General features: G+C 39.9%; 1 pseudogene; it reads right to left on the bottom strand.

Annotated features, from left to right (window-relative positions):
* Positions 1 to 5554: 5554 nt before the first annotated feature.
* On the bottom strand, positions 5555 to 6807 carry LOC104981930 (annotated as a pseudogene).
* Between the last annotated feature and the right edge of the window lie 1591 nt (positions 6808 to 8398).

Here is an 8398-nt window from a genome sequence, read left to right as displayed (position 1 = left end):
AAGAATTGATGCTTTTGAACTGTGGTATTGGAGAAGACTCTTGAGAGTCCCTTGGACTGCAAGGAGATCCAACCAGTCCATTCTGAAGGAGATCAGCCCTGGGATTTCTTTGGAAGGAATGATGCTAAAGCTGAAACTCCAGTACTTTGGCCACCTCATGTGAAGAGTTGACTCATTGGAAAAGACTCTGATGCTGGGAGGGATTGCGGGCAGGAGGAGAAGGGGACAACAGAGGATGAGATGGCTGGATGGCATCACCGACTCGCTGGACGTGAGTTTGAGTGAACTCCGGGAGATGGTGATGGACAGGGAGGCCTGGCGTGCTGCGATTCATGGGGTCACAAAGAGTCGGACATGACTGAGTGACTGAACTAAACTGAATTTTATAAAGCAAGGCAATTTACTTAAGGCATCTTGGGCTGCAATAAGATGAGTAGATCTCCTCACCCGCCTCACCCACGTGTCCAACTCTTTGCGACCCCATGGACTATACAGTCCATGGAATTCTCCAGGCCAGAAGAATACTGGAGTGCGTAGCTTCCCTTCTCCAAGGGACCTTCCCAACCCAGGAATTGAACCCAGGTCTCTCTCATTGCAGGCAGAAACTTTACCAGCTGAGCCACAAGGGAAGCCCAAGAATACTGGAGTGCATAGTCTATCCTTTCTCCAATGGATCTTCCTGACCCAGGAATTGAACCAGAGTCCCCTGCATTGCAGGTGGATTCTCTACCAACTGAGCTATCAGGGAAGCCCCCCCTCACCCACCTACCAGAATCCTAAAGTTTATGTAGAGGTCTTAACTGGGCTCAGTCACTTACACAGTCCAGATGGCCTCAACACTACATCACTATCTCAAGGCTGTGTCCTTGGGCAGCTTCTAACATGGGTAACACAAACAGAGGGCACATTCCAAGGACAGAACAGGATTGAGCAGCCTCTGATTATCCAGGTTCAGATTTTGGGTCAATGGGCAGTCATATCCTCTAAAAGACTTTCCCCAACACTGATAAATCATGTAAGATCTGCCTCTACATACACTATCCTGGAAGTTTTGAAACCTGTCTTTATATGCCTTGCTTTATTTTTTTAAAATTGTACTTATTCTACATTTTTCAATCATGCAAAACAGGATCCTTTGGTGAGTTGAAAGAATCCCTATTGAGAAAGACTAAAAACTTAGTGTTCTGTCCTTCAGACCATTTCTCTCCCAACAGATGTATCAGTTTAATTGGAAATATTTGATTAAACTTATTTCAGTGGGAGCTAATAGGAAATCCTAAAATGGGATTGTATCAGGATTACATCAAAGTATCATAACATGCCCAGCCCTATTGTGCTTGGATTGGACACTCTGGACTGGGTGGAAAATATCATTTTCTGTCATCTCTTTATTTTCCCCCTTTAAAACAGGGTGGGGGGGGAAGCATGCTGATGGTATACTTCTACCATCAAATATAAAAGTAGTTTCAATTAAGCCTGCTTTCAATTACTCTCAGAAAGAATAATTTTAAGACTCAAATGAACATTTTGGCAGCTATCCTCTAACATTTAATTGGTATATATTTATGAATCCTGGAGAGTAGGTAAAATCACTCAGATACTTGAAGATATGTTTTGAAACCTGTTCTTCTTAGACTGTTTCACTACTTGACATTTTGCAACCCATGGGTATGATATCAAGAACTTTTAATGATTGGACTGGATGTTTGAAATGCTAAAATGTTCATGTAATACTACATAGCCCCAAACTTCGAGGTTTTGATTGACACACAGTCCAGGATTTGAGTAGCTTTATAGTTACATTTTGAAGAAATATTGGCCCTGCTTATAGACACAGCCTTGTCTTATCTTGTACCATATGTGAGTTGGCCCTCTACTCAGGCATGCATTCCAATTAGAGCATTTTATTTTCATAATATTTCATTCCAAACTTCAATACATCAACTATTTGCCAAAGAAAATTCATATGACATAAATTGTCAACTTAGATAATCCATAATTAAGTTTCATGGAAATGTGCCTAAGAGAAAATCAGTCTATTAGTTTCTAGGCACTTTAACTTTTAACTTTGAATCAAATTATGTGATCAACAAGCTACAATCTTGAACTATACAATTTTGATGGTTTATAGAATTTTTATTTGACTTTTGATTAGTAGTTATTTCAGCTTCCATGGAGATATACCATATATGTAATCCAGCTGTCACCAGTTCCTACAGAGCATATTCTAAGTTGATATAAATTTTAAGTTTGTTGGCTTCACCAGCACAGCAACAGGCTGTCCAATCCCTTCAAGTGTCACAGCCCCTTACCACTCAGGTATATCTCTGAGTCCAGAAAAGATGTCTTATCTAAGTTCTACTTCAACAGTAGCTGTGATGCTGCTTTAGGAGCTATCACTTATCAGAACTGGCCTCAGGATGTCTTAGCCTTTCTGTCTCCTCCACCAAAGACAGTATTTCTTGTGGTCTGTGTCATCAAGACCTCTATCATACCCCTTCTTCTGTTCCACGTTAGGATGCCAAACCTGATGGGTAGTCTATAATAGTGCCAGACAGAGAACATGAGCCTCCTTTTTATATCTTTGTTATGTTTAAGGAATTTCAAAGCAGTATTGTTTGAATCACAACAAATTACATAAATAGCTATTTTGGTTTATTTACAAGCCTCTATATCCTTATGACCCAAACATATATTAAGGTGAATAGGAATATTATTATTAGTGCTTTTCTGCTTCAGTCACCTTGACAATAGTGATGGCTGGCTATTTTCAGAGTCATGTCTAGATCTTCTGTAGCACTTTCCTACATACCCAAAAGAAACACTATTCCTGCTTCTTCTCTGGACATGACACTATGGCCTCAAAGCTTCCCTACAGGTTGATGTGCAATGCAGGGAGGTAGAGGAGCTGATGGATCTCTCCTCAAGCACTTGTCCTGAAACTAATGCTTGTTCCCATGGTCAAGAGAAGTCATTTATGAACACATCTCATGTTTTTGATGCTAATTCATCTCCATATCAAGTTCTCCAAACTATCTCAAGAATGAGACAGTGTCTGTAATAAAAGCATTTTCATTCTCTCTGTTGGTCTTCCTGGTTGATGTTCCTATACCAAAACAAATCTCTTTCTAACCACACAAAAACTAAAGCATCTAAGCAGAACACCACATGCAAATCAACACCAGTAAGGTTACAGGCCCATAGGCGCCAGAAACAGTAATTCATTTTTAGCTCAGTCCTAACTGGCCAGAAAACATAAATTGAAAAGTAATGAATAAAAAAACTGGAATCTGGTGTCTGCAGCTCTGTCTTCCCAGATTCTGTCTACATTAACTGGGTTTGTATTTCTGATCTTCCATTTGTTGTACTCACATGCTTATTTGCAGAATCAAACACTTTAATTTATTCTTTCTGGTTTAACATGTCTCAGACAAGGCTCTCATCCAGCTTAAAGGCCCCTTTTCCTGAACTGTCCCTCCGTGGCCACAGGCTGTCATTGCTGTGCCTATCCAGCCTTGGAAGTTTAGTGACCAAACACGTAATGGCAGTGGCAGGCACACAGTAGGCACATATGACAGGCACAGTAGGCACAGTGATAGGCACATATGTAGCAGCACAGTGGCAGGCACATAGTAGGTGCCTGATGAATGTCTGCTGATGATTCTGAAGTCAGTACCAATAATAAATTATTTTATTATAGAATTGCACTGTTCTCCAGCTGTTTCTCATTGATTTCTGTCTCACTCTATCTTTGAGTCACATTCCCCAAGGCTTTGGCTGAGCTACAACCTGGTTGTAAGCTGGACATCTCTGGAAAATGTGCTAAATTTTTTTTAGGATAATAGTTCTTTTGGCGGGGGAATAAAGGAAGACAGTTGTTGTGTTAATGGTATTGTGCGAAAATGAATACAGTTCTGCCAATAGAAATCTAAGTCAGATAGCTCAAAATGCCACACTCACTGTGTACTAAAGGCTGAGACAGCATTACACACAGCCAAAGGCTTTCCTAGGTCCAGCTAAATACATTAACCAAAAAGCAACCTACTTGGAAGGAGTGTACACATGTGAATTAGATCTGTTCTAGTTATAATCAAACATATTGTAAGTAAATCTGTTGGTGTCCACAAAGATAAATGACACTCCTAAGCACTGTTTCTTTGAAAAAAAATATCAATTATTTCAGAGTTATCAAAATTGCTTTGCCAAGAATATGCCTTATATTTTGAATTCCAGTTGAAGAACCCACTAAGCATCAGTGTAACTCTTATGAGTACCTACATCACTTGCAGACATAAAAAATGACTACATTAATGCCAAGGTATTAACAAGCTCTACTATTTACAAGACAGTGGCAACAGACCACTTCCCCTATCTAAGCTTAGACATTGCATACCCTTTGGAAATCCCCACGCCCCCACAAAATTAAAATAGACTTAAATAACTTATGAATGCTATGCAATGTCAGCATGTGCTACATCTCTATTTAACTGTTAACTCTTCAAGGGCAAAGACTGACTATACTTCTCCTGAATTATATTTTCCCAGGTTATCTTTGAGTTGACTTGTCAAACTCCATAAATCAGGAGTTCTTAAACTGAAGTTTTTGCACAGAATTCAGGGAAGGTAAGTATTCCGATATGGAAAAGGCTGACATTTTTATTTTCATAAACCTCTACTGAAATTTAGCATTTCCTTCAATTATGAAGGTGAGAAACAGCACAGAGTAGTATTAATAGTATCTAGTAGGAGCTTCCTGGGTAGCTCAAATGGTAAAGAATCTGCTTGTGATGTGGGAGACCTGGGTTCTATCCCTCGGTTGGGAACATCTCCTGGAGGAGGGCATGGCAACCCACTCCAATATTCTTGCCTGGAGAATTTCATGGACAGAGGAGCCTGATGGGCTACACTCCATGGGGTCACAAAGAGTAGGACATGACCAAGTCCTTTCACTTTCACTTTACCTTTGTAGGGCTTTCCAGGAGGCAGTAGTAGTAAAGAACCTGCCTGCCAATGCAGGAGACATAAGAAAAGGAGGTTAGATCCCTGGGTCAGGAAGATCCCCTGGGGGAGAGCATGGTAAACCCACTCCAGTATTCTTGCCTGGAGAATCCCCTAAACAGACAAGCCTGGTGGGCTACAGTCCATAGGGTTGCAAAGAGTTGGACATGACTGGAGCTACTTAGCAGGCCACACGCATACCTTTGTAACCAATACAAATCAGGGGGTATTTTACATCATTTTACAATAATTTCTGATATTTACATTTCCTTCATACCAAATTATTTTAAATTAAATGAATGACTGGAGCAGCCACTAAATTACACAGGATTAGAGTTGTCCATTTACAGATGATAGCGTAACCTAATTGCCAAACTGTGGGCAACTCTGTGCCTGGTGACCATTCAAGCAACTAACAATCAAGTTGTATGTTTATATTAGTAATTCAGATATTTATCTTCTTTTCAGTACTCTATGTTTATATATATATATATATATATATTTTTTTTTTACCACAAATAAGATCTTTTATTTGTCACCATTAAAAGCCTGAATTTTAAACAGATTCTTGGACCAGTGGCTTATATCCATCAGCTCATTTAGTCTCATCCCCAGTAGCTTTTCTAAAACTATTGCCTTCACCATATAGCTCCATGAATTTTCCCAATTGAAACTTAGGCTTCTTCAGCATTTTTACTTTTCTAACAAAGACATTATAGAGTGGATAAATAGATTAGTGAGTCTTTTCTATGTCTTTTCCAATACAGTTTGGAATCAATTTATTGACTACCTCTTCCAAGTCATGTGTCTGCCCCTCTCAGGTCATGATTTCCATCATCATCTTCTGGATCTAGCAGACCTTCTGGTGCTGGGCATAAGCAGTCTTCAGGATATGATTGCTGTATTTTTCAGTAAAGCCCACACAGAACAGACGAAGCAAGTAACCATCCATAGTCTTAACATCAACATAACTTCAATCATGATCTACCAGTATTAGATCATGGAGCACATTTTATCAAGGGAGTATCACCAACTCAATGAACATGAATCTGAGCAAACTCCAGGAGATACTGAAGGACAGAGAAGTCTGGCATTCTGCAGTCCATGGGGTCACAAAGAGTCAGACTCGACTTAGCGAGTGAACAACAAGATCCCCACCATGAAGTCTTCCCTAGAGGAAGAACTCTTTCCCCAAAGAGGAACCAGTTAGTCACCCTGAAGAGTCAGGAAACAAGAGAGTCCTCAAGAAAAGGAGGAAATTAACTTCCAGGGAGGAGCCACTCAGCAGTGGACCTGAACAGGCTACTGCTAGCAAGAACAGAGCTCTAAGAAAAAGAAAATGTTCTGAAAGCTATCTTAGGATAATTAGAATAAATTAACGCCTAATGAGGCATAACTTGGAAAGATAGTTCCCAACCCATCCTTTAGTGCTCAATAAAAAATCAAAAAGATCCATTCCATGGAAATTAGTAAGGCAGTTTTTTCCCTGAACAATCTCAGTAACTAGCCTGGATTGTCTAAATGCAACTTCATCTTTCTGCAGATCAGAAAGGCTCACTTCAAAAACATGACTCTAAAAAAAAAAAAAGAAAAAACATGACCCTTGAGGCGATCAGATACTGTTTTGGTTCCTTGAGTTCTCATGACTAGTGTTTTCATATAAGAAATATGTATTTCAGATAAGAAATACTGGGAAAACACTAGTGCTTTCACATAATGCCAATCTTTCTTAGAAAATCAGTCAACCACTTTCTTCTTGGGTCCCTTTTTGCCAACTTTCATAAGAGGCTTGTTCTTGCCAACTACCATGGTGATGCTCAGAGAGCCAAAAGAGACAGTTTATATTTATTAAGATAAGGAATTAAGTTACTCAAAGTATACCTTAGCCCTCAACATTCTTTTACCTAAACTAAGCAACAACAGTTTGTACAATTGTGTCATTAAAACAAATAAATTTTACTTTTGTCTTGTTTTGTTCATTAATGGATTATAAAGAGATATATACCTTCAGTTCAGTTCAGTTCAGTTCAGTTGCTCATTCATGTCTGACTCTTTGCGACCCCATGAATCGCAGCATGCCAGGCCTCCCTGTCCATCACCATCTCCCAGAGTTCACTCAGACTCACGTCCATTGAGTCAGTGATGCCATCCAGCCATCTCATCCTCTGTCGTCCCCTTCTCCTCCTGCCCCCAATCCCTCCCAGCATCAGAGTCTTTTCCAATGAGTCAACTCTTCACATGAGGTGGCCAAAGTATTGGAGTTTCAGTTTTGGCAGCATTCCTTCCAAAGAACACCCAGGACCAATCTCCTTTAGAATGGACTGGTTGGATCTCCTTGCAGTTCAAGGGACTCTCAAGAGTCTTCTCCAACACCACAGTTCAAAAGCATCAATTCTTCAGCGCTCAGCTTTCTTTATAGTCCAACTCTCACATCCCTACATGACTACTGGAAAAACCATAGCCTTGACTAGACAGACCTTGGCTGGCAAAAGAATGTCTCTGCTTTTTAATATGTCATCTAGGTTGGTCATAACTTTCCTTCCAAGGAGTAAGCATCTTTTAATTTCATGGCTGAAATCACCATCTGCAGTGATTTTGAAGGCCCAAAGCATAAAGTCTGACACTGTTTCCACTGTTTCCCCATCTATTTCCCATGAAGTGATGGGACCAGATGCCACGATCTTAGTTTTCTGAATGATGAGCTTTAAGCCAACTTTTAAGCCTCATCAAGAGGCTTTTTAGTTCCTCTTCACTTTCTGCCATAAGGGTGGTGTCATATGCATATCTGAGGTTATTGATATTTCTCCTGGCAATCTTGATTCCAGCTTGTGCTTCTTCCAGCCCAGCATTTCTCATGATGTACGCTGCATATAAGTTAAGTAAGCAGGGTGACAATATACAGCCTTGACGTACTCCTTTTCCTATTTGGAACCAGGATATCTTCAGTTCAGTTCAGTTCAGTCCCTCAGTCATGTCCGACTCTTTGCGACCCCATGAATCGCAGCATGCCAGGCCTCCCTGTCCATCACAAATTCCCGGAGTTCACTCAGACTCATGTCCATCGAGTCAGTGATGCCATCTAGCCATCTCATCCTCTGTCGTCCCCTTCTCCTCCAGGATATCTTAGTAAATCATAAAAATTTTTAGGCATCTTCTTAACTCTTTAGTATGCTATAATATTTCAATGAATATATGTTCCAAAGAATAGAAAATAATGGATGTGAAATCAAATCTAGATCTCTCATGTCAGTGATGATTCAGGATCCTTGATTAATTAAAGTTTTTCTTTCTCCTTCAATCTTCTATTTGATTAATTTGTCCATAAAAAAGAAAAACTTGTAGTCATGTGTTAGTATGATGCTATGAAGCCTGCACTGTATGGCTACTTTAAAAATGTTCA

The sequence above is a fragment of the Bison bison genome, unplaced genomic scaffold, assembly GCF_000754665.1.
Source record: "Bison bison bison isolate TAMUID 2011002044 unplaced genomic scaffold, Bison_UMD1.0 scf7180017864525, whole genome shotgun sequence".
Classification (NCBI taxonomy): Eukaryota; Metazoa; Chordata; class Mammalia; order Artiodactyla; family Bovidae; genus Bison; species Bison bison.
Note: the sequence above shows the minus strand (reverse complement) of the source record. Positions and strands in the feature narration are given on the sequence as shown.